This window comes from Hyla sarda, chromosome 1, assembly GCF_029499605.1.
Source record: "Hyla sarda isolate aHylSar1 chromosome 1, aHylSar1.hap1, whole genome shotgun sequence".
NCBI lineage: Eukaryota > Metazoa > Chordata > Amphibia > Anura > Hylidae > Hyla > Hyla sarda.
Genome location: NC_079189.1, coordinates 259,997,538 through 260,022,941, shown reverse-complemented (window position 1 = coordinate 260,022,941; position 25,404 = coordinate 259,997,538). Strand labels below are relative to the sequence as shown.

The window sequence follows — 25,404 nt, the reverse complement described above, 5'->3', positions numbered from 1 at the left end:
GCCGGGCAGCAGTCTGCGATCTGAGGAGAGCAGGCGCGTTCAGCTTAGGATGGCCGTTGACAGCTTTTCGCCCTTTATACTGTGCATTTAAGCATCAATAAATCCTTTTCGGAATCGGAACGGAAGGCGGCAAAATAGCAAAATGTCAACGGCAGCCGGGATTCCCAGCCAGTCTCCCATGCCGGTACTTACCGGGCCCTAAGATCTGTACCAGTCTGCGATCTGACGAGAGCAGGCGCGTTAAGCTTAGGATGGCCGTCGAAAGCTTCACACCTTGTATACTGTGGATTTAAGCATCAATAAATCCTTTTCCGAATCGGAGCGGAAGGCGGCAACAGATTAAAATGTCAACTGCACCCGGGATTCCCAGCCAGTCTCCCATGCTGGTACTTACCAGGCCCTAAGCTGGGTAGCAGTCTGCGATCTGACGAGAGCAGGCGCGTTCATCTTAGGATGGCCATTGACAGCTTCATGCTTTTTATACTGTGCATTTTAGCATCAATAAATCCTTTTCGGAATCAGAGAGGAAGGCGGCAACAGAGCAAAATGTCAATAGCCGGGCACCAGTCTGCGATCTGACAAGAACAGGCACATTCAGCTTAGGATAGCCATAGACGGCTTCACACCCTGTATACTGTGGATTTAAGCATCAATAAATCCTTTTCGGAATCGGAGCGGAAGGCGGCTACAGAGCAAAATGTCAACAACACCTGGGATTCCCAGCCAGTCTCCCATGCTGGTACTTACCAGGCCCTAAGCTGGGTAGCAGTCTGCGATCTGACGAGAGCAGGCGCGTTCAGCTTAGGATGGCAGTTGACAGCTTGACAGCTTGACAGCTTGACAGCTTGACAGCTTGACAGCTTGACAGCTTGACAGCTTCACAGCTTCACAGCTTCACAGCCTTTATACTGTGCATTTAAGCATCAATAAATCATTTTCCGAATCGGAGCGGAAGGCGGCAACAGAGCAAAATGTCAACTGCACTCGGGATTCCCAGCCAGTCTCCCATGTCGGTACTTACTGGGCCCTAAGCTGGGTAGCAGTCTGTGATCTGACGAGAGCAGGCGCGTTCAGCTTAGGATGGCTGTTGACATCTTTATGCCTTGTATATTGTGGATTTAAGCATCAATAAATCCTTTTCGGAATCGGAACGGAAGGCGGCAACAGAGCAAAATGTCAACGGCAGCCGGGATTCCCAGCCAGTGTCCCATGTCGGTACTTACCGGGCCCTAAGATCTGTACCAGTCTGCAATCTGACGAGAGCAGGCGCGTTCAGCTTAGGATGGCCGTTGACAGCTTCACGCCCTTTATACTGTGCATTTAAGCATCAATAAATCCTTTTCCGAATCGGAGCGGAAGGCGGCAACAGAGCAAAATGTCAACTGCACCCGGGATCCCCAGCCAGTCTCCCATGCCGGTACTTACTGGGCCCTAAGCTGGGTAGCAGTCTGCGATCTGACAAGAGCAGGCGCGTTCAGCTTAGGATGGCTGTTGACGTCTTTACGCCTTGTATATTGTGGATTTAAGCATCAATAAATATTTTTATTAATCGGAGAAGAAGGCGGCAACAGAGCAAAATGTCAATGGCACCTTGGATTGCCAGCCAGTCTCCCATGCCGGTATCTGCCGGGCAGCAGTCTGCGATCTGAGGAGAGCAGGCACGTTCAGGCTTAGGATGGCCGTTGACAGCTTCACACCCTGTATATTGTGGATTTAAGCATCAATAAATCCTTTTCCGAATCGGAGCGGAAGGCGGCAACAGATTAAAATGTCAACTGCACCCGGGATTCACGGCCAGTTTCCCATGCTGGTACTTACCAGGCCCTAGCAGTCTGCGATCTGACGAGAGCAGGCGCGTTCAGCTGAGGATGGCCGTTGACAGCTTCACACTTTGTATACTGTGGATTTAAGCATCAATAAATAATTTTCGGAATCGGAGCAGAAACAGAGCAAAATGTCAACTGCACTCGGGATTCCCAGCCAGTCTCCCATGCTGGTACTTACCAGGCCCGAAGCTGGGTAGAAGTCTGCGATCTGACGAGAACAGGCGCATTCAGCTTAGGATGGCTGTAGACATCTTCACACCCTGTATACTGTGGATTTAAGCATCAATAAATCCTTTTCGGAATCGGAGCGGAAGGCGGCAACAGAGCAAAATGTCAACGACACTTGGGATTCCCAGCCAGTCTCCCATGCTGGTACTTACCAGGCCCTAAGCTGGGTAGCAGTCTGCGATCTGACGAGAGCAGGCGCGTTCAGCTTAGGATGGCTGTTGACAGCTTCTCGCCCTTTATACTGTGCATTTAAGCATCAATAAATCCTTTTCGGAATCGGAACGGAAGGCGGCAACAGAGCAAAATGTCAACGGCAGCCGGGATTCCCAGCCAGTGTACCATGCCGGTACTTACCGGGCCCTAAGATCTGTACCAGTCTGCGATCTGACGAGAGCAGGCGCGTTAAGCTTAGGATGGCCGTCGACAGCTTCACACCTTGTATACTGTGGATTTAAGCATCAATAAATTCTTATCGGAGCGGAAGGCAGCAATAGAGCAAAATGTAAACAGCACCCGGGATTCCCAGCCAGTCTCCCATGCCAGTACTTACCAGGCCCTAAGCTGGGTAGCAGTCTGCGATCTGACAAGAGCAGGCGCATTCAGCTTAGGATGGCCATTGACAGCTTCATGCTTTTTATACTGTGCATTTAAGCATCAATAAATCCTTTTCGGAATCGGAACGGAAGGCGGCAACAGAGCAAAATGTCAACGGCAGCCGGGCATTCATAGCCAGTGTCCCATGCCGGTACTTACCGGGCCCTAAGATCTGTACCAGTCTGCGATCTGACGAGAGCAGGCGCGTTAAGCTTAGGATGGCCGTCGACAGCTTCACACCTTGTATACTGTGGATTTAAGCATCAATAAATTATTTTCGGAATCGGAGCGGAAGGCAGCAATAGAGCAAAATGTCAACGGCACCCGAGATTCCCAGCCAGTCTCCCATGCCAGTAATTACCGGGCCCTAAGCTGGGTAGCAGTCTGCGATCTGACGAGAGCAGGCGCGTTCAGCTTAGGATGGCCGTTGACATCTTCACGCCTTGTATATTGTGGATTTAAGCATCAATAAATATTTTTTTAATCGGAGAGGAAGGCGGCAACAGAGCAAAATGTCAATAGCACCTTGGATTGCCAGCCAGTCTCCCATGCCCGTACTTGCCGGGCAGCAGTCTGCGATCTGACAAGAACAGGCGCATTCAGCTTAGGATAGCCGTAGACGGCTTCACACCCTGTAAACTGTGGATTTAAGCATCAATAAATCCTTTTCGGAATCGGAGCAAATGTCTACAGAGCTACAGAGCAAAATGTCAACAACACCTAAGATTCCCAGCCAGTCTCCCATGCTGGTACTTACGGGGCCCTAAGCTGGGTAGCAGTCTGCGATCTGACTAGAGCAGGCGCGTTCAGCTTAGGATGGCTGTTGACAGCTTCATGTCCTTTATACTGTGCATTTAAGCATCAATAAATCCTTTTCCGAATCGGAGCGGAAGGCGGCAACAGATTAAAATATCAACGGCAGCCGGGATTCCCAGCCAGTGTCCCATGCCGGTACTTACCGGGCCCTAAGATCTGTACCAGTCTGCGATCTGACGAGAGCAGGCGCTTTAAGCTTAGGATGGCCGTCGACAGCTTCACACCTTGTATACTGTGGATTTAAGCATCAATAAATTCTTTTCGGAATCGGAGCAATAGAGCAAAATGTCAACGGCAACCGGGATTCCCAGCCAGCCTCCCATGCCAGTACTTACCGGGCCCTAAGCTGGGTAGCAGTCTGTGATCTGACGAGAGCAGGCGCGTTCAGCTTAGGATGGCCATTGACAGCTTCATGCTTTTTATACTGTGCATTTAAGCATCAATAAATCCTTTTCGGAATCGGAACGGAAGGCGGCAACAGAGCAAAATGTCAACTGCACCCGGGATTCCCAGCCAGTCTCCCATGCTGGTACTTACTGGGCCCTAATCTGGGTAGCAGTCTGCGATCTGACGAGAGCAGGCGCGATCAGCTTAGGATGGCCATTGACATCTTCATGCCTTGTATATTGTGGATTTAAGCATCAATAAATATTTTTATTAATCGGAGAGGAAGGCGGCAACAGAGCAAAATGTCAATGGCACCTTGGATTGCCAGCCAGTCTCCCATGCCTGTATCTGCCGGGCAGCAGTCTGCGATCTGAGGAGAGCAGGCACGTTCAGGCTTAGGATGGCCATTGACAGCTTCACACGCTGTATATTGTGGATTTAAGCATCAATAAATCCTTTTCCGAATCGGAGCGGAAGGCGGCAACAGATTAAAATGTCAACTGCACCCGGGATTCCCAGCCTGTCTCCCATGCTGGTACTTACCAGGCCCTAAGCTGGGTAGCAGTCTGCGATCTGACGAGAGCAGGCGTGTTAAGCTTAGGATGGCCGTTGACAGCTTCACACTTTGTATACTGTGGATTTAAGCATCAATAAATAATTTTCGGAATCGGAGCAGAAACAGAGCAAAATGTCAACTGCACCCGGGATTCCCAGCCAGTCTCCCATGTCGGTACTTACTGGGCCCTAAGCTGGGTAGCAGTCTGCGATCTGACGAGAGCAGGCGCGTTCAGCTTAGGATGGCTGTTGACATCTTTACGCCTTGTATATTGTGGATTTAAGCATCAATAAATATTTTTATTAATCGGAGAAGAAGGCGGCAACAGAGCAAAATGTCAATGGCACCTTGGATTGCCAGCCAGTCTCCCATGCCGGTATCTGCCGGGCAGCAGTCTGCAATCTGAGGAGAGCAGGCACGTTCAGGCTTAGGATGGCCGTTGACAGCTTCACACCCTGTATATTGTGGATTTAAGCATCAATAAATCCTTTTCCGAATCGGAGCGGAAGGCGGCAACAGATTAAAATGTCAACTGCACCCGGGATTCCCAGCCAGTCTCCCATGCTGGTACTTACCAGGCCCTAAGCTGGGTAGCAGTCTGCGATCTGACGAGAGCAGGCGCGTTCAGCTTAGGATGGCCGTTGACAGCTTCACACTTTGTATACTGTGGATTTAAGCATCAATAAATAATTTTCGGAATCGGAGCAGAAACAGAGCAAAATGTCAACTGCACTTGGGATTCCCAGCCAGTTTCCCATGCTGGTACCTACTGGGCCCGAAGCTGGGTAGCAGTCTGCGATCTGACAAGAACAGGCGCATTCAGCTCAGGATGGCCGTAGACATCTTCACACCCTGTATACTGTGGATTTAAGCATCAATAAATCCTTTTCGGAATCGGAGCGGAAGGCGGCAACAGAGCAAAATGTCAACGACACTTGGGATTCCCAGCCAGTCTCCCATGCTGGTACTTACCAGGCCCTAAGCTGGGTAGCAGTCTGCGATCTGACGAGAGCAGGCGCGTTCAGCTTAGGATGGCTGTTGACAGCTTCTCGCCCTTTATACTGTGCATTTAAGCATCAATAAATCCTTTTCGGAATCGGAACGGAAGGCGGCAACAGAGCAAAATGTCAACGGCAGCCGGGATTCCCAGCCAGTGTACCATGCCGGTACTTACCGGGCCCTAAGATCTGTACCAGTCTGCGATCTGACGAGAGCAGGCGCGTTAAGCTTAGGATGGCCGTCGACAGCTTCACACCTTGTATACTGTGGATTTAAGCATCAATAAATTCTTATCGGAGCGGAAGGCAGCAATAGAGCAAAATGTTAACAGCACCCGGGATTCCCAGCCAATCTCCCATGCCAGTACTTACCAGGCCCTAAGCTGGGTAGCAGTCTGCGATCTGACAAGAGCAGGCGCATTCAGCTTAGGATGGCCATTGACAGCTTCATGCTTTTTATACTGTGCATTTAAGCATCAATAAATCCTTTTCGGAATCGGAACGGAAGGCGGCAACAGAGCAAATTGTCAACTGCACCCGGGATTCCCAGCCAGTCTCTCATGCCGGTACTTACTGGGCCCTAAGCTGCGTAGCAGTCTGCGATCTGACGAGAACAGGCGCGTTCAGCTTAGGATGGCCGTTGACATCTTCATGCCTTGTATACTGTGGATTTAAGCATCAATAAATATTTTTTTAAAGCGGAGAGGAAGGCGGCAACAGAGCAAAATGTCAACGACACTTGGGATTCCCAGCCAGTCTCCCATGCTGGTACTTACCAGGCCCTAAGCTGGGTAGCAGTCTGCGATTTGACGAGAGCAGGCGCGTTCAGCTTAGGATGGCTGTTGACAGCTTCTCGCCCTTTATACTGTGCATTTAAGCATCAATAAATCCTTTTCGGAATCGGAACGGAAGGCGGCAACAGAGCAAAATGTCAACGGCAGCCGGGATTCCCAGCCAGTGTACCATGCCGGTACTTACCGGGCCCTAAGATCTGTACCAGTCTGCGATCTGACGAGAGCAGGCGCGTTAAGCTTAGGATGGCCGTCGACAGCTTCACACCTTGTATACTGTGGATTTAAGCATCAATAAATTCTTATCGGAGCGGAAGGCAGCAATAGAGCAAAATGTAAACAGCACCCGGGATTCCCAGCCAGTCTCCCATGCCAGTACTTACCAGGCCCTAAGCTGGGTAGCAGTCTGCGATCTGACAAGAGCAGGCGCATTCAGCTTAGGATGGCCATTGACAGCTTCATGCTTTTTATACTGTGCATTTAAGCATCAATAAATCCTTTTCGGAATCGGAACGGAAGGCGGCAACAGAGCAAATTGTCAACAGCACCCGGGATTCCCAGCCAGTCTCTCATGCCGGTACTTACTGGGCCCTAAGCTGCGTAGCAGTCTGCGATCTGACGAGAACAGGCGCGTTCAGCTTAGGATGGCCGTTGACATCTTCATGCCTTGTATACTGTGGATTTAAGCATCAATAAATATTTTTTTAAATCGAAGAGGAAGGCGGCAACAGAGCAAAATTTCAATAGCACCTTGGATTGCCAGCCAGTCTCCCATGCCCGTACTTGCCGGGCAGCAGTCTGCGATCTGACAAGAACAGGCGCATTCAGCTTAGGATAGCCGTAGAATGCTTCACATCCTGTATACTGTGGATTTAAGCATCAATAAATCCTTTTCGGAATCGGAGCGGAAGGCGGCTACAGAGCAAAATGTCTACAACACCTGGGATTCCCAGCCAGTCTCCCATGCTGGTACTTACCGGGCCCTAAGCTGGGTAGCAGTCTGCGATCTGACGAGAGCTGGCGCGTTCAGCTTAGGATGGCCGTTGACGGCTTCACAGCCTTTATACTGTGCATTTAAGCATCAATAAATCCTTTTCCGAATCGGAGCGGAAGGCGGCAACAGATTAAAATGTCAACGGCACCCAGGATTCCCAGCCAGTCTCCCAGGCTGGTACTTACCAGGCCCTAAGCTGGGTAGCAGTCTACGATCTGACAAGAGCAGGCGCATTCAGCTTAGGATGACCATTGACAGCTTCATGCTTTTTATACTGTGCATTTAAGCATCAATAAATCCTTTTCGGAATCGGAACGGTAGGCGGCAACAGAGCAAATTGTCAACTGCACCCGGGATTCCCAGCCAGTCTCCCATGCCGGTACTTACTGGGCCCTAAGCTGCGTAGCAGTCTGCGATCTGACGAGAACAGGTGCGTTCAGCTTAGGATGGCCGTTGACATCTTCACGCCTTGTATACTGTGGATTTAAGCATCAATAAATATTTTTTTAAATCGGAGAGGAAGGCGGCAACAGAGCAAAATTTCAATAGCACCTTGGATTGCCAGCCAGTCTCCCATGCCCGTACTTGCCGGGCAGCAGTCTGCGATCTGACAAGAACAGGCGCATTCAGCTTAGGATAGCCGTAGAATGCTTCACACCCTGTATACTGTGGATTTAAGCATCAATAAATCCTTTTCGGAATCGGAGCGGAAGGCGGCTACAGAGCAAAATGTCTACAACACCTGGGATTCCCAGCCAGTCTCCCATGCTGGTACTTACCGGGCCCTAAGCTGGGTAGCAGTCTGCGATCTGACGAGAGCTGGCGCGTTCAGCTTAGGATGGCCGTTGACGGCTTCACGCCCTTTATACTGTGCATTTAAGCATCAATAAATCCTTTTCCGAATCGGAGCGGAAGGCGGCAACAGATTAAAATGTCAACGGCACCCGGGATTCCCAGCCAGTCTCCCATGCTGGTACTTACCAGGCCCTAAGCTGGGTATCAGTCTGCGATCTGACGAGAGCAGGCGCGTTCAGCTTAGGATGGCCGTTGACAGCTTCACACTTTGTATACTGTGCATTTAAGCATCAATAAATCCTTTTCGGAATCGGAACGGAACGCGGCAACAGAGCAAAATGTCAACGGCAGCCGGGATTCCCAGCCAGTGTCCCATGCCGGTACTTACCGGTCCCTAAGATCTGTACCAGTTTGCGATCTGACGAGAGCAGGCGCGTTAAACTTAGGATGGCCGTCGACAGCTTCACACCTTGTATACTGTGGATTTAAGCATCAATAAATTATTTTCGGAATCGGAACGGAAGGCGGCAACAGAGCAAAATGTCAACGGCAGCCTAGATTCCCAGCCAGTGTCCCATGCCGGTACTTACCGGGCCCTAAGATCTGTACCAGTCTGCGATCTGACGAGAGCAGGCGCGTTAAGCTTAGGATGGCCGTCGACAGCTTCACACCTTGTATACTGTGGATTTAAGCATCAATAAATTCTTTTCGGAATCGGAGCGGAAGGCAGCAATAGAGCAAGATGTCAATGGCAATGGCAATGGCAACCGGGATTCTCAGCCAGTCTCCCATGCCAGTACTTACCGGGCCCTAAGCTGGGTAGCAGTCTGCGATCTGACAAGAGCAGGCGCGTTCAGCTTAGGATGGCCGTTGACAGCTTTTCGCCCTTTATACTGTGCATTTAAGCATCAATAAATCCTTTTCGGAATCGGAACGGAAGGCGGCAAAATAGCAAAATGTCAACGGCAGCCGGGATTCCCAGCCAGTCTCCCATGCCGGTACTTACCGGGCCCTAAGATCTGTACCAGTATGCGTTCTGACGAGAGCAGGCACGTTAAGCTTAGGATGGCCGTCGACAGCTTCACACCTTGTATACTGTGGATTTAAGCATCAATAAATTATTTTCGGAATCGGAGCGGAAGGCAGCAATAGAGCAAAATGTCAACGGCACCCGGGATTCCCAGGCAGTCTCCCATGCCAGTACTTACCGGGCCCTAAGCTGGGTAGCAGTCTGCGATCTGACGAGAGCAGGCGCGTTCAGCTTAGGATGGCCATTGACAGCTTCATGCTTTTTATACTGTGCATTTAAGCATCAATAAATCCTTTTCGGAATCAAAGCGGAAGGCGGCAACAGAGCAAAATGTCAATAGCACCTTGGATTGCCAGCCAGTCTCCCATGCCCGTACTTACCGGGCAGCAGTCTGCGATCTGACAAGAACAGGCACATTCAGCTTAGGATAGCCGTAGACGGCTTCACACCCTGTATACTGTGGATTTAAGCATCAATAAATCCTTTTCGGAATCGGAGCGGAAGGCGGCTACAGAGCAAAATGTCAACAACACCTGGGATTCCCAGCCAGTCTCCCATGCTGGTACTTACCGGGCCCTAAGCTGGGTAGCAGTCTGCGATCTGACGAGAGCAGGCGCGTTCAGCTTAGGATGGCTGTTGACAGCTTCACGCCCTTTATACTGTGCATTTAAGCATCAATAAAACCTTTTCCGAATCGGAGCGGAAGGCGGCAACAGAGCAAAATGTCAACTGCACCCGGGATCCCCAGCCAGTCTCCCATGCCGGTACTTACTGGGCCCTAAGCTGGGTAGCAGTCTGCGATCTGACAAGAGCAGGCGCGTTCAGCTTAGGATGGCTGTTGACATCTTTACGCCTTGTATATTGTGGATTTAAGCATCAATAAATATTTTTATTAATCGGAGAAGAAGGCGGCAACAGAGCAAAATGTCAATGGCACCTTGGATTGCCAGCCAGTCTCCCATGCCGGTATCTGCCGGGCAGCAGTCTGCGATCTGACGAGAGCAGGCGCGTTAAGCTTAGGATGGCCGTCGACAGCTTCACACCTTGTATACTGTGGATTTAAGCATCAATAAATCCTTTTCCGAATCGGAGCGGAAGGCGGCAACAGATTAAAATGTCAACTGCACCCGGGATTCCCAGCCAGTCTCCCATGCTGGTACTTACCAGGCCCTAAGCTGGGTAGCAGTCTGCGATCTGACGAGAGCAGGCGCGTTCATCTTAGGATGGCCATTGACAGCTTCATGCTTTTTATACTGTGCATTTTAGCATCAATAAATCCTTTTCGGAATCAGAGAGGAAGGCGGCAACAGAGCAAAATGTCAATAGCCGGGCACCAGTCTGCGATCTGACAAGAACAGGCACATTCAGCTTAGGATAGCCATAGACGGCTTCACACCCTGTATACTGTGGATTTAAGCATCAATAAATCCTTTTCGGAATCGGAGCGGAAGGCGGCTACAGAGCAAAATGTCAACAACACCTGGGATTCCCAGCCAGTCTCCCATGCTGGTACTTACCAGGCCCTAAGCTGGGTAGCAGTCTGCGATCTGACGAGAGCAGGCGCGTTCAGCTTAGGATGGCAGTTGACAGCTTCACAGCCTTTATACTGTGTATTTAAGCATCAATAAATCATTTTCCGAATCGGAGCGGAAGGCGGCAACAGAGCAAAATGTCAACTGCACTCGGGAATCCCAGCCAGTCTCCCATGTCGGTACTTACTGGGCCCTAAGCTGGGTAGCAGTCTGTGATCTGACGAGAGCAGGCGCGTTCAGCTTAGGATGGCTGTTGACATCTTTATACCTTGTATATTGTGGATTTAAGCATCAATAAATCCTTTTCGGAATCGGAACGGAAGGCGGCAACAGAGCAAAATGTCAACGGCAGCCGGGATTCCCAGCCAGTGTCCCATGTCGGTACTTACCGGGCCCTAAGATCTGTACCAGTCTGCAATCTGACGAGAGCAGGCGCGTTCAGCTTAGGATGGCCGTTGACAGCTTCACGCCCTTTATACTGTGCATTTAAGCATCAATAAATCCTTTTCCGAATCGGAGCGGAAGGCGGCAACAGAGCAAAATGTCAACTGCACCCGGGATCCCCAGCCAGTCTCCCATGCCGGTACTTACTGGGCCCTAAGCTGGGTAGCAGTCTGCGATCTGACAAGAGCAGGCGCGTTCAGCTTAGGATGGCTGTTGACATCTTTACGCCTTGTATATTGTGGATTTAAGCATCAATAAATATTTTTAATTAATCGGAGAAGAAGGCGGCAACAGAGCAAAATGTCAATGGCACCTTGGATTGCCAGCCAGTCTCCCATGCCGGTATCTGCCGGGCAGCAGTCTGCGATCTGAGGAGAGCAGGCACGTTCAGGCTTAGGATGGCCGTTGACAGCTTCACACCCTGTATATTGTGGATTTAAGCATCAATAAATCCTTTTCCGAATCGGAGCGGAAGGCGGCAACAGATTAAAATGTCAACTGCACCCGGGATTCACGGCCAGTCTCCCATGCTGGTACTTACCAGGCCCTAGCAGTCTGCGATCTGACGAGAGCAGGCGCGTTCAGCTTAGGATGGCCGTTGACAGCTTCACACTTTGTATACTGTGGATTTAAGCATCAATAAATAATTTTCGGAATCGGAGCAGAAACAGAGCAAAATGTCAACTGCACTTGGGATTCCCAGCCAGTTTCCCATGCTGGTACCTACTGGGCCCGAAGCTGGGTAGCAGTCTGCGATCTGACAAGAACAGGCGCATTCAGCTCAGGATGGCCGTAGACATCTTCACACCCTGTATACTGTGGATTTAAGCATCAATAAATCCTTTTCGGAATCGGAGCGGAAGGCGGCAACAGAGCAAAATGTCAACGACACTTGGGATTCCCAGCCAGTCTCCCATGCTGGTACTTACCAGGCCCTAAGCTGGGTAGCAGTCTGCGATCTGACGAGAGCAGGCGCGTTCAGCTTAGGATGGCTGTTGACAGCTTCTCGCCCTTTATACTGTGCATTTAAGCATCAATAAATCCTTTTCGGAATCGGAACGGAAGGCGGCAACAGAGCAAAATGTCAACGGCAGCCGGGATTCCCAGCCAGTGTACCATGCCGGTACTTACCGGGCCCTAAGATCTGTACCAGTCTGCGATCTGACGAGAGCAGGCGCGTTAAGCTTAGGATGGCCGTCGACAGCTTCACACCTTGTATACTGTGGATTTAAGCATCAATAAATTCTTATCGGAGCGGAAGGCAGCAATAGAGCAAAATGTAAACAGCACCCGGGATTCCCAGCCAGTCTCCCATGCCAGTACTTACCAGGCCCTAAGCTGGGTAGCAGTCTGCGATCTGACAAGAGCAGGCGCATTCAGCTTAGGATGGCCATTGACAGCTTCATGCTTTTTATACTGTGCATTTAAGCATCAATAAATCCTTTTCGGAATCGGAACGGAAGGCGGCAACAGAGCAAATTGTCAACAGCACCCGGGATTCCCAGCCAGTCTCTCATGCCGGTACTTACTGGGCCCTAAGCTGCGTAGCAGTCTGCGATCTGACGAGAACAGGCGCGTTCAGCTTAGGATGGCCGTTGACATCTTCATGCCTTGTATACTGTGGATTTAAGCATCAATAAATATTTTTTTAAATCGAAGAGGAAGGCGGCAACAGAGCAAAATTTCAATAGCACCTTGGATTGCCAGCCAGTCTCCCATGCCCGTACTTGCCGGGCAGCAGTCTGCGATCTGACAAGAACAGGCGCATTCAGCTTAGGATAGCCGTAGAATGCTTCACATCCTGTATACTGTGGATTTAAGCATCAATAAATCCTTTTCGGAATCGGAGCGGAAGGCGGCTACAGAGCAAAATGTCTACAACACCTGGGATTCCCAGCCAGTCTCCCATGCTGGTACTTACCGGGCCCTAAGCTGGGTAGCAGTCTGCGATCTGACGAGAGCTGGCGCGTTCAGCTTAGGATGGCCGTTGACGGCTTCACGCCCTTTATACTGTGCATTTAAGCATCAATAAATCCTTTTCCGAATCGGAGCGGAAGGCGGCAACAGATTAAAATGTCAACGGCACCCAGGATTCCCAGCCAGTCTCCCAGGCTGGTACTTACCAGGCCCTAAGCTGGGTAGCAGTCTGCGATCTGACAAGAGCAGGCGCATTCAGCTTAGGATGGCCATTGACAGCTTCATGCTTTTTATACTGTGCATTTAAGCATCAATAAATCCTTTTCGGAATCGGAACGGTAGGCGGCAACAGAGCAAATTGTCAACTGCACCCGGGATTCCCAGCCAGTCTCCCATGCCGGTACTTACTGGGCCCTAAGCTGCGTAGCAGTCTGCGATCTGACGAGAACAGGTGCGTTCAGCTTAGGATGGCCGTTGACATCTTCACGCCTTGTATACTGTGGATTTAAGCATCAATAAATATTTTTTTAAATCGGAGAGGAAGGCGGCAACAGAGCAAAATTTCAATAGCACCTTGGATTGCCAGCCAGTCTCCCATGCCCGTACTTGCCGGGCAGCAGTCTGCGATCTGACAAGAACAGGCGCATTCAGCTTAGGATAGCCGTAGAATGCTTCACACCCTGTATACTGTGGATTTAAGCATCAATAAATCCTTTTCGGAATCGGAGCGGAAGGCGGCTACAGAGCAAAATGTCTACAACACCTGGGATTCCCAGCCAGTCTCCCATGCTGGTACTTACCGGGCCCTAAGCTGGGTAGCAGTCTGCGATCTGACGAGAGCTGGCGCGTTCAGCTTAGGATGGCCGTTGACGGCTTCACGCCCTTTATACTGTGCATTTAAGCATCAATAAATCCTTTTCCGAATCGGAGCGGAAGGCGGCAACAGATTAAAATGTCAACGGCACCCGGGATTCCCAGCCAGTCTCCCATGCTGGTACTTACCAGGCCCTAAGCTGGGTATCAGTCTGCGATCTGACGAGAGCAGGCGCGTTCAGCTTAGGATGGCCGTTGACAGCTTCACACTTTGTATACTGTGCATTTAAGCATCAATAAATCCTTTTCGGAATCGGAACGGAACGCGGCAACAGAGCAAAATGTCAACGGCAGCCGGGATTCCCAGCCAGTGTCCCATGCCGGTACTTACCGGTCCCTAAGATCTGTACCAGTTTGCGATCTGACGAGAGCAGGCGCGTTAAACTTAGGATGGCCGTCGACAGCTTCACACCTTGTATACTGTGGATTTAAGCATCAATAAATTATTTTCGGAATCGGAACGGAAGGCGGCAACAGAGCAAAATGTCAACGGCAGCCTAGATTCCCAGCCAGTGTCCCATGCCGGTACTTACCGGGCCCTAAGATCTGTACCAGTCTGCGATCTGACGAGAGCAGGCGCGTTAAGCTTAGGATGGCCGTCGACAGCTTCACACCTTGTATACTGTGGATTTAAGCATCAATAAATTCTTTTCGGAATCGGAGCGGAAGGCAGCAATAGAGCAAGATGTCAATGGCAATGGCAACCGGGATTCTCAGCCAGTCTCCCATGCCAGTACTTACCGGGCCCTAAGCTGGGTAGCAGTCTGCGATCTGACAAGAGCAGGCGCGTTCAGCTTAGGATGGCCGTTGACAGCTTTTCGCCCTTTATACTGTGCATTTAAGCATCAATAAATCCTTTTCGGAATCGGAACGGAAGGCGGCAAAATAGCAAAATGTCAACGGCAGCCGGGATTCCCAGCCAGTCTCCCATGCCGGTACTTACCGGGCCCTAAGATCTGTACCAGTATGCGTTCTGACGAGAGCAGGCACGTTAAGCTTAGGATGGCCGTCGACAGCTTCACACCTTGTATACTGTGGATTTAAGCATCAATAAATTATTTTCGGAATCGGAGCGGAAGGCAGCAATAGAGCAAAATGTCAACGGCACCCGGGATTCCCAGGCAGTCTCCCATGCCAGTACTTACCGGGCCCTAAGCTGGGTAGCAGTCTGCGATCTGACGAGAGCAGGCGCGTTCAGCTTAGGATGGCCATTGACAGCTTCATGCTTTTTATACTGTGCATTTAAGCATCAATAAATCCTTTTCGGAATCAAAGCGGAAGGCGGCAACAGAGCAAAATGTCAATAGCACCTTGGATTGCCAGCCAGTCTCCCATGCCCGTACTTACCGGGCAGCAGTCTGCGATCTGACAAGAACAGGCACATTCAGCTTAGGATAGCCGTAGACGGCTTCACACCCTGTATACTGTGGATTTAAGCATCAATAAATCCTTTTCGGAATCGGAGCGGAAGGCGGCTACAGAGCAAAATGTCAACAACACCTGGGATTCCCAGCCAGTCTCCCATGCTGGTACTTACCGGGCCCTAAGCTGGGTATCAGTCTGCGATCTGACGAGAGCAGGCGCGTTCAGCTTAGGATGGCCGTTGACAGCTTCACACTTTGTATACTGTGCATTTAAGCATCAATAAATCCTTTTCGGAATCGGAACGGAACGCGGCAACAGAGCAAAATGTCAACGGCAGCCGGGATTCCCAGCCAGTGTCCCATGCCGGTACTTACCGGTCCCTAAGATCTGTACCAGTTTGCGATCTGACGAGAGCAGGCGCGTTAAACTTAGGATGGCCGTCGACAGCTTCACACCTTGTATACTGTGGATTTAAGCATCAATAAATTATTTTCGGAATCGGAACGGAAGGCGGCAACAGAGCAAAATGTCAACGGCAGCCTAGATTCCCAGCCAGTGTCCCATGCCGGTACTTACCGGGCCCTAAGATCTGTACCAGTCTGCGATCTGACGAGAGCAGGCGCGTTAAGCTTAGGATGGCCGTCGACAGCTTCACACCTTGTATACTGTGGATTTAAGCATCAATAAATTCTTTTCGGAATCGGAGCGGAAGGCAGCAATAGAGCAAGATGTCAATGGCAATGGCAATGGCAACCGGGATTCTCAGCCAGTCTCCCATGCCAGTACTTACCAGGCCCTAAGCTGGGTAGCAGTCTGCGATCTGACAAGAGCAGGCACGTTCAGCTTAGGATGGCCGTTGACAGCTTTTCGCCCTTTATACTGTGCATTTAAGCATCAATAAATCCTTTTCGGAATCGGAACGGAAGGCGGCAAAATAGCAAAATGTCAACGGCAGCCGGGATTCCCAGCCAGTCTCCCATGCCGGTACTTACCGGGCCCTAAGATCTGTACCAGTATGCGTTCTGACGAGAGCAGGCACGTTAAGCTTAGGATGGCCGTCGACAGCTTCACACCTTGTATACTGTGGATTTAAGCATCAATAAATTATTTTCGGAATCGGAGCGGAAGGCAGCAATAGAGCAAAATGTCAACGGCACCCGGGATTCCCAGGCAGTCTCCCATGCCAGTACTTACCGGGCCCTAAGCTGGGTAGCAGTCTGCGATCTGACGAGAGCAGGCGCGTTCAGCTTAGGATGGCCATTGACAGCTTCATGCTTTTTATACTGTGCATTTAAGCATCAATAAATCCTTTTCGGAATCAAAGCGGAAGGCGGCAACAGAGCAAAATGTCAATAGCACCTTGGATTGCCAGCCAGTCTCCCATGCCCGTACTTACCGGGCAGCAGTCTGCGATCTGACAAGAACAGGCACATTCAGCTTAGGATAGCCGTAGACGGCTTCACACCCTGTATACTGTGGATTTAAGCATCAATAAATCCTTTTCGGAATCGGAGCGGAAGGCGGCTACAGAGCAAAATGTCAACAACACCTGGGATTCCCAGCCAGTCTCCCATGCTGGTACTTACCGGGCCCTAAGCTGGGTAGCAGTCTGCGATCTGACGAGAGCAGGCGCGTTCAGCTTAGGATGGCTGTTGACAGCTTCACGCCCTTTATACTGTGCATTTAAGCATCAATAAAACCTTTTCCGAATCGGAGCGGAAGGCGGCAACAGAGCAAAATGTCAACTGCACCCGGGATCCCCAGCCAGTCTCCCATGCCGGTACTTACTGGGCCCTAAGCTGGGTAGCAGTCTGCGATCTGACAAGAGCAGGCGCGTTCAGCTTAGGATGGCTGTTGACATCTTTACGCCTTGTATATTGTGGATTTAAGCATCAATAAATATTTTTATTAATCGGAGACGAAGGCGGCAACAGAGCAAAATGTCAATGGCACCTTGGATTGCCAGCCAGTCTCCCATGCCGGTATCTGCCGGGCAGCAGTCTGCGATCTGACGAGAGCAGGCGCGTTAAGCTTAGGATGGCCGTCGACAGCTTCACACCTTGTATACTGTGGATTTAAGCATCAATAAATCCTTTTCCGAATCGGAGCGGAAGGCGGCAACAGATTAAAATGTCAACTGCACCCGGGATTCCCAGCCAGTCTCCCATGCTGGTACTTACCAGGCCCTAAGCTGGGTAGCAGTCTGCGATCTGACGAGAGCAGGCGCGTTCATCTTAGGATGGCCATTGACAGCTTCATGCTTTTTATACTGTGCATTTTAGCATCAATAAATCCTTTTCGGAATCAGAGAGGAAGGCGGCAACAGAGCAAAATGTCAATAGCCGGGCACCAGTCTGCGATCTGACAAGAACAGGCACATTCAGCTTAGGATAGCCATAGACGGCTTCACACCCTGTATACTGTGGATTTAAGCATCAATAAATCCTTTTCGGAATCGGAGCGGAAGGCGGCTACAGAGCAAAATGTCAACAACACCTGGGATTCCCAGCCAGTCTCCCATGCTGGTACTTACCAGGCCCTAAGCTGGGTAGCAGTCTGCGATCTGACGAGAGCAGGCGCGTTCAGCTTAGGATGGCAGTTGACAGCTTCACAGCCTTTATACTGTGTATTTAAGCATCAATAAATCATTTTCCGAATCGGAGCGGAAGGCGGCAACAGAGCAAAATGTCAACTGCACTCGGGAATCCCAGCCAGTCTCCCATGTCGGTACTTACTGGGCCCTAAGCTGGGTAGTAGTCTGTGATCTGACGAGAGCAGGCGCGTTCAGCTTAGGATGGCTGTTGACATCTTTATGCCTTGTATATTGTGGATTTAAGCATCAATAAATCCTTTTCGGAATCGGAACGGAAGGCGGCAACAGAGCAAAATGTCAACGGCAGCCGGGATTCCCAGCCAGTGTCCCATGTCGGTACTTACCGGGCCCTAAGATCTGTACCAGTCTGCAATCTGACGAGAGCAGGCGCGTTCAGCTTAGGATGGCCGTTGACAGCTTCACGCCCTTTATACTGTGCATTTAAGCATCAATAAATCCTTTTCCGAATCGGAGCGGAAGGCGGCAACAGAGCAAAATGTCAACTGCACCCGGGATCCCCAGCCAGTCTCCCATGCCGGTACTTACTGGGCCCTAAGCTGGGTAGCAGTCTGCGATCTGACAAGAGCAGGCGCGTTCAGCTTAGGATGGCTGTTGACATCTTTACGCCTTGTATATTGTGGATTTAAGCATCAATAAATATTTTTATTAATCGGAGAAGAAGGCGGCAACAGAGCAAAATGTCAATGGCACCTTGGATTGCCAGCCAGTCTCCCATGCCGGTATCTGCCGGGCAGCAGTCTGCGATCTGAGGAGAGCAGGCACGTTCAGGCTTAGGATGGCCGTTGACAGCTTCACACCCTGTATATTGTGGATTTAAGCATCAATAAATCCTTTTCCGAATCGGAGCGGAAGGCGGCAACAGATTAAAATGTCAACTGCACCCGGGATTCACGGCCAGTCTCCCATGCTGGTACTTACCAGGCCCTAGCAGTCTGCGATCTGACGAGAGCAGGCGCGTTCAGCTTAGGATGGCCGTTGACAGCTTCACACTTTGTATACTGTGGATTTAAGCATCAATAAATAATTTTCGGAATCGGAGCAGAAACAGAGCAAAATGGCAACTGTACTCGGGATTCCCAGCCAGTCTCCCATGCTGGTACTTACCAGGCCCGAAGCTGGGTAGCAGTCTGCGATCTGACGAGAACAGGCGCATTCAGCTTAGGATGGCTGTAGACATCTTCACACCCTGTATACTGTGGATTTAAGCATCAATAAATCCTTTTCGGAATCGGAACGGAAGGCGGCAACAGAGCAAAATGTCAACGACACCTGGGATTCCCAGCCAGTCTCCCATGCTTTTACTTACCGGGCCCTAAGCTGGGTAGCAGTCTGCGATCTGACGAGAGCAGGCACGTTCAGCTTAGGATGGCCGTTGACAGCTTCTTGCCCTTTATACTGTGCATTTAAGCATCAATAAATCCTTTTCGGAATCGGAACGGAAGGCGGCAACAGAGCAAAATGTCAACGGCAGCCGGGCATTCATAGCCAGTGTCCCATGCCGGTACTTACCGGGCCCTAAGATCTGTACCAGTCTGCGATCTGACGAGAGCAGGCGCGTTAAGCTTAGGATGGCCGTCGACAGCTTCACACCTTGTATACTGTGGATTTAAGCATCAATAAATTCTTTTCGGAATCGGAGCAATAGAGCAAAATGTCAACGGCAACCGGGATTCCCAGCCAGCCTCCCATGCCAGTACTTACCGGGCCCTAAGCTGGGTAGCAGTCTGTGATCTGACGAGTGCAGGCGCGTTCAGCTTAGGATGGCCATTGACAGCTTCATGCTTTTTATACTGTGCATTTAAGCATCAATAAATCCTTTTCGGAATCGGAACGGAAGGCGGCAACAGAGCAAAATGTCAACTGCACCCGGGATTCCCAGCCAGTCTCCCATGCCGGTACTTACTGGGCCCTAATCTGGGTAGCAGTCTGCGATCTGACGAGAGCAGGCGCGTTCAGCTTAGGATGGCCATTGACATCTTCACGCCTTGTATATTGTGGATTTAAGCATCAATAAATATTTTTATTAATCGGAGAGGAAGGCGGCAACAGAGCAAAATGTCAATGGCACCTTGGATTGCCAGCCAGTCTCCCATGCCTGTATCTGCCGGGCAGCAGTCTGCGATCTGAGGAGAGCAGGCACGTTCAGGCTTAGGATGGCCATTGACAGCTTCACACGCTGTATATTGTGGATTTAAGCATCAATAAATCCTTTTCCGAATCGGAGCGGAAGGCGGCAACAGATTAAAATGTCAACTGCACCCGGGATTCCCAGCCTGTCTCCCATGCTGGTACTTACCAGGCCCTAAGCTGGGTAGCAGTCTGCGATCTTACGAGAGCAGGCGTGTTAAGCTTAGGATGGCCGTTGACAGCTTCACACTTTGTATACTGTGGATTTAAGCATCAATAAATAATTTTCGGAATCGGAGCAGAAACAGAGCAAAATGTCAACTGCACCCGGGATTCCCAGCCAGTCTCCCATGTCGGTACTTACTGGGCCCTAAGCTGGGTAGCAGTCTGCGATCTGACGAGAGCAGGCGCGTTCAGCTTAGGATGGCTGTTGACATCTTTACGCCTTGTATATTGTGGATTTAAGCATCAATAAATATTTTTATTAATCGGAGAAGAAGGCGGCAACAGAGCAAAATGTCAATGGCACCTTGGATTGCCAGCCAGTCTCCCATGCCGGTATCTGCCGGGCAGCAGTCTGCAATCTGAGGAGAGCAGGCACGTTCAGGCTTAGGATGGCCGTTGACAGCTTCACACCCTGTATATTGTGGATTTAAGCATCAATAAATCCTTTTCCGAATCGGAGCGGAAGGCGGCAACAGATTAAAATGTCAACTGCACCCGGGATTCCCAGCCAGTCTCCCATGCTGGTACTTACCAGGCCCTAAGCTGGGTAGCAGTCTGCGATCTGACGAGAGCAGGCGCGTTCAGCTTAGGATGGCCGTTGACAGCTTCACACTTTGTATACTGTGGATTTAAGCATCAATAAATAATTTTCGGAATCGGAGCAGAAACAGAGCAAAATGTCAACTGCACTTGGGATTCCCAGCCAGTTTCCCATGCTGGTACCTACTGGGCCCGAAGCTGGGTAGCAGTCTGCGATCTGACAAGAACAGGCGCATTCAGCTCAGGATGGCCGTAGACATCTTCACACCCTGTATACTGTGGATTTAAGCATCAATAAATCCTTTTCGGAATCGGAGCGGAAGGCGGCAACAGAGCAAAATGTCAACGACACTTGGGATTCCCAGCCAGTCTCCCATGCTGGTACTTACCAGGCCCTAAGCTGGGTAGCAGTCTGCGATCTGACGAGAGCAGGCGCGTTCAGCTTAGGATGGCTGTTGACAGCTTCTCGCCCTTTATACTGTGCATTTAAGCATCAATAAATCCTTTTCGGAATCGGAACGGAAGGCGGCAACAGAGCAAAATGTCAACGGCAGCCGGGATTCCCAGCCAGTGTACCATGCCGGTACTTACCGGGCCCTAAGATCTGTACCAGTCTGCGATCTGACGAGAGCAGGCGCGTTAAGCTTAGGATGGCCGTCGACAGCTTCACACCTTGTATACTGTGGATTTAAGCATCAATAAATTCTTATCGGAGCGGAAGGCAGCAATAGAGCAAAATGTAAACAGCACCCGGGATTCCCAGCCAGTCTCCCATGCCAGTACTTACCAGGCCCTAAGCTGGGTAGCAGTCTGCGATCTGACAAGAGCAGGCGCATTCAGCTTAGGATGGCCATTGACAGCTTCATGCTTTTTATACTGTGCATTTAAGCATCAATAAATCCTTTTCGGAATCGGAACGGAAGGCGGCAACAGAGCAAATTGTCAACAGCACCCGGGATTCCCAGCCAGTCTCTCATGCCGGTACTTACTGGGCCCTAAGCTGCGTAGCAGTCTGCGATCTGACGAGAACAGGCGCGTTCAGCTTAGGATGGCCGTTGACATCTTCATGCCTTGTATACTGTGGATTTAAGCATCAATAAATATTTTTTTAAATCGAAGAGGAAGGCGGCAACAGAGCAAAATTTCAATAGCACCTTGGATTGCCAGCCAGTCTCCCATGCCCGTACTTGCCGGGCAGCAGTCTGCGATCTGACAAGAACAGGCGCATTCAGCTTAGGATAGCCGTAGAATGCTTCACATCCTGTATACTGTGGATTTAAGCATCAATAAATCCTTTTCGGAATCGGAGCGGAAGGCGGCTACAGAGCAAAATGTCTACAACACCTGGGATTCCCAGCCAGTCTCCCATGCTGGTACTTACCGGGCCCTAAGCTGGGTAGCAGTCTGCGATCTGACGAGAGCTGGCGCGTTCAGCTTAGGATGGCCGTTGACGGTTTCACGCCCTTTATACTGTGCATTTAAGCATCAATAAATCCTTTTCCGAATCGGAGCGGAAGGCGGCAACAGATTAAAATGTCAACGGCACCCAGGATTCCCAGCCAGTCTCCCAGGCTGGTACTTACCAGGCCCTAAGCTGGGTAGCAGTCTGCGATCTGACAAGAGCAGGCGCATTCAGCTTAGGATGGCCATTGACAGCTTCATGCTTTTTATACTGTGCATTTAAGCATCAATAAATCCTTTTCGGAATCGGAACGGTAGGCGGCAACAGAGCAAATTGTCAACTGCACCCGGGATTCCCAGCCAGTCTCCCATGCCGGTACTTACTGGGCCCTAAGCTGGGTAGCAGTCTGCGATCTGACAAGAGCAGGCGCGTTCAGCTTAGGATGGCTGTTGACATCTTTACGCCTTGTATATTGTGGATTTAAGCATCAATAAATATTTTTATTAATCGGAGAAGAAGGCGGCAACAGAGCAAAATGTCAATGGCACCTTGGATTGCCAGCCAGTCTCCCATGCCGGTATCTGCCGGGCAGCAGTCTGCGATCTGAGGAGAGCAGGCGCGTTCAGCTTAGGATGGCCGTTGACAGCTTTTCGCCCTTTATTCTGTGCATTTAAGCATCAATAAATCCTTTTCGGAATCGGAGCGGAAGGCGGCTACAGAGCAAAATGTCAACAACACCTGGGATTCCCAGCCAGTCTCCCATGCTGGTACTTACCGGGCCCTAAGCTGGGTAGCAGTCTGCGATCTGACGAGAGCAGGCGCGTTCAGCTTAGGATGGCTGTTGACAGCTTCACGCCCTTTATACTGTGCATTTAAGCATCAATAAAACCTTTTCCGAATCGGAGCGGAAGGCGGCAACAGAGCAAAATGTCAACTGCACCCGGGATCCCCAGCCAGTCTCCCATGCCGGTACTTACTGGGCCCTAAGCTGGGTAGCAGTCTGCGATCTGACAAGAGCAGGCGCGTTCAGCTTAGGATGGCTGTTGACATCTTTACGCCTTGTATATTGTGGATTTAAGCATCAATAAATATTTTTATTAATCGGAGAAGAAGGCGGCAACAGAGCAAAATGTCAATGGCACCTTGGATTGCCAGCCAGTCTCCCATGCCGGTATCTGCCGGGCAGCAGTCTGCGATCTGAGGAGAGCAGGCGCGTTCAGCTTAGGATGGCCGTTGACAGCTTTTCGCCCTTTATACTGTGCATTTAAGCATCAATAAATCCTTTTCGGAATCGGAACGGAAGGCGGCAAAATAGCAAAATGTCAACGGCAGCCGGGATTCCCAGCCAGTCTCCCATGCCGGTACTTACCGGGCCCTAAGATCTGTACCAGTCTGCGATCTGACGAGAGCAGGCGCGTTAAGCTTAGGATGGCCGTCGACAGCTTCACACCTTGTATACTGTGGATTTAAGCATCATTAAATCCTTTTCCGAATCGGAGCGGAAGGCGGCAACAGATTAAAATGTCAACTGCACCCGGGATTCCCAGCCAGTCTCCCATGCTGGTACTTACCAGGCCCTAAGCTGGGTAGCAGTCTGCGATCTGACGAGAGCAGGCGCGTTCATCTTAGGATGGCCATTGACAGCTTCATGCTTTTTATACTGTGCATTTTAGCATCAATAAATCCTTTTCGGAATCAGAGAGGAAGGCGGCAACAGAGCAAAATGTCAATAGCCGGGCACCAGTCTGCGATCTGACAAGAACAGGCACATTCAGCTTAGGATAGCCATAGACGGCTTCACACCCTGTATACTGTGGATTTAAGCATCAATAAATCCTTTTCGGAATCGGAGCGGAAGGCGGCTACAGAGCAAAATGTCAACAACACCTGGGATTCCCAGCCAGTCTCCCATGCTGGTACTTACCAGGCCCTAAGCTGGGTAGCAGTCTGCGATCTGACGAGAGCAGGCGCGTTCAGCTTAGGATGGCAGTTGACAGCTTCACAGCCTTTATACTGTGCATTTAAGCATCAATAAATCATTTTCCGAATCGGAGCGGAAGGCGGCAACAGAGCAAAATGTCAACTGCACTCGGGAATCCCAGCCAGTCTCCCATGTCGGTACTTACTGGGCCCTAAGCTGGGTAGCAGTCTGTGATCTGACGAGAGCAGGCGCGTTCAGCTTAGGATGGCTGTTGACATCTTTATGCCTTGTATATTGTGGATTTAAGCATCAATAAATCCTTTTCGGAATCGGAACGGAAGGCGGCAACAGAGCAAAATGTCAACGGCAGCCGGGATTCCCAGCCAGTGTCCCATGTCGGTACTTACCGGGCCCTAAGATCTGTACCAGTCTGCAATCTGACGAGAGCAGGCGCGTTCAGCTTAGGATGGCCGTTGACAGCTTCACGCCCTTTATACTGTGCATTTAAGCATCAATAAATCCTTTTCCGAATCGGAGCGGAAGGCGGCAACAGAGCAAAATGTCAACTGCACCCGGGATCCCCAGCCAGTCTCCCATGCCGGTACTTACTGGGCCCTAAGCTGGGTAGCAGTCTGCGATCTGACAAGAGCAGGCGCGTTCAGCTTAGGATGGCTGTTGACATCTTTACGCCTTGTATATTGTGGATTTAAGCATCAATAAATATTTTTATTAATCGGAGAAGAAGGCGGCAACAGAGCAAAATGTCAATGGCACCTTGGATTGCCAGCCAGTCTCCCATGCCGATATCTGCCGGGCAGCAGTCTGCGATCTGAGGAGAGCAGGCACGTTCAGGCTTAGGATGGCCGTTGACAGCTTCACACCCTGTATATTGTGGATTTAAGCATCAATAAATCCTTTTCCGAATCGGAGCGGAAGGCGGCAACAGATTAAAATGTCAACTGCACCCGGGATTCACGGCCAATCTCCCATGCTGGTACTTACCAGGCCCTAGCAGTCTGCGATCTGACGAGAGCAGGCGCGTTCAGCTTAGGATGGCCGTTGACAGCTTCACACTTTGTATACTGTGGATTTAAGCATCAATAAATAATTTTCGGAATCGGAGCAGAAACAGAGCAAAATGTCAACTGTACTCGGGATTCCCAGCCAGTCTCCCATGCTGGTACTTACCAGGCCCGAAGCTGGGTAGCAGTCTGCGATCTGACGAGAACAGGCGCATTCAGCTTAGGATGGCTGTAGACATCTTCACACCCTGTATACTGTGGATTTAAGCATCAATAAATCCTTTTCGGAATCGGAACGGAAGGCGGCAACAGAGCAAAATGTCAACGACACCTGGGATTCCCAGCCAGTCTCCCATGCTTTTACTTACCGGGCCCTAAGCTGGGTAGCAGTCTGCGATCTGACGAGA

General features: G+C 50.5%; 15 pseudogenes; all 15 read right to left on the bottom strand.

Moving 5' to 3' along the window:
- Positions 1-698: 698 nt before the first annotated feature.
- On the bottom strand, positions 699-818 carry LOC130352202 (5S ribosomal RNA; annotated as a pseudogene).
- Positions 819-4,933: 4,115 nt separating this feature from the next.
- On the bottom strand, positions 4,934-5,053 carry LOC130351248 (5S ribosomal RNA; annotated as a pseudogene).
- Positions 5,054-8,122: 3,069 nt separating this feature from the next.
- Positions 8,123-8,242, bottom strand: LOC130316789 (5S ribosomal RNA; annotated as a pseudogene).
- A 902-nt stretch (positions 8,243-9,144) lies between these two features.
- On the bottom strand, positions 9,145-9,264 carry LOC130352210 (5S ribosomal RNA; annotated as a pseudogene).
- A 272-nt stretch (positions 9,265-9,536) lies between these two features.
- Positions 9,537-9,656, bottom strand: LOC130323231 (5S ribosomal RNA; annotated as a pseudogene).
- Positions 9,657-10,483: 827 nt separating this feature from the next.
- LOC130352201 (5S ribosomal RNA) lies at positions 10,484-10,603 on the bottom strand (annotated as a pseudogene).
- A 3,258-nt stretch (positions 10,604-13,861) lies between these two features.
- On the bottom strand, positions 13,862-13,981 carry LOC130316767 (5S ribosomal RNA; annotated as a pseudogene).
- Positions 13,982-14,877: 896 nt separating this feature from the next.
- On the bottom strand, positions 14,878-14,997 carry LOC130352094 (5S ribosomal RNA; annotated as a pseudogene).
- Positions 14,998-15,269: 272 nt separating this feature from the next.
- On the bottom strand, positions 15,270-15,389 carry LOC130347063 (5S ribosomal RNA; annotated as a pseudogene).
- A 902-nt stretch (positions 15,390-16,291) lies between these two features.
- On the bottom strand, positions 16,292-16,411 carry LOC130351980 (5S ribosomal RNA; annotated as a pseudogene).
- A 272-nt stretch (positions 16,412-16,683) lies between these two features.
- On the bottom strand, positions 16,684-16,803 carry LOC130323220 (5S ribosomal RNA; annotated as a pseudogene).
- An 827-nt stretch (positions 16,804-17,630) lies between these two features.
- Positions 17,631-17,750, bottom strand: LOC130352199 (5S ribosomal RNA; annotated as a pseudogene).
- Positions 17,751-20,595: 2,845 nt separating this feature from the next.
- LOC130351238 (5S ribosomal RNA) lies at positions 20,596-20,715 on the bottom strand (annotated as a pseudogene).
- A 2,065-nt stretch (positions 20,716-22,780) lies between these two features.
- LOC130323211 (5S ribosomal RNA) lies at positions 22,781-22,900 on the bottom strand (annotated as a pseudogene).
- Positions 22,901-23,929: 1,029 nt separating this feature from the next.
- Positions 23,930-24,049, bottom strand: LOC130352198 (5S ribosomal RNA; annotated as a pseudogene).
- Between the last annotated feature and the right edge of the window lie 1,355 nt (positions 24,050-25,404).